The following is a 286-nucleotide window of genomic DNA, read 5'->3' as shown; positions in this document are numbered from 1 at the left end:
AAGCTTCATAGAGGGATTCTCCTTCCTTCTGTCTGAAGGTTTGGACTTCCACTCTAAGCTTACTCAATTTTTGAGGTGGGAAGAACTTTGCCAAGAAGGCATTGACTAGCTTTTTCCAAGAGTCCAGGCTTTCTTTAGGTTGGGAGTCCAACCATGTTCTAGCTCTGTCTCTTACAGCAAAAGGGAATAGCATAAGTCTGTAGACCTCAGGGTTAACCCCATTAGTCTTGACAGTGTCACAGATTTGCAAGAACTCAGCTAAAAACTGATGAGGATCTTCCAGTGA

Source organism: Arachis duranensis, chromosome 2 (genome assembly GCF_000817695.3).
Source record: "Arachis duranensis cultivar V14167 chromosome 2, aradu.V14167.gnm2.J7QH, whole genome shotgun sequence".
In the NCBI taxonomy this organism is placed as follows: domain Eukaryota; kingdom Viridiplantae; phylum Streptophyta; class Magnoliopsida; order Fabales; family Fabaceae; genus Arachis; species Arachis duranensis.
Note: the sequence above shows the minus strand (reverse complement) of the source record.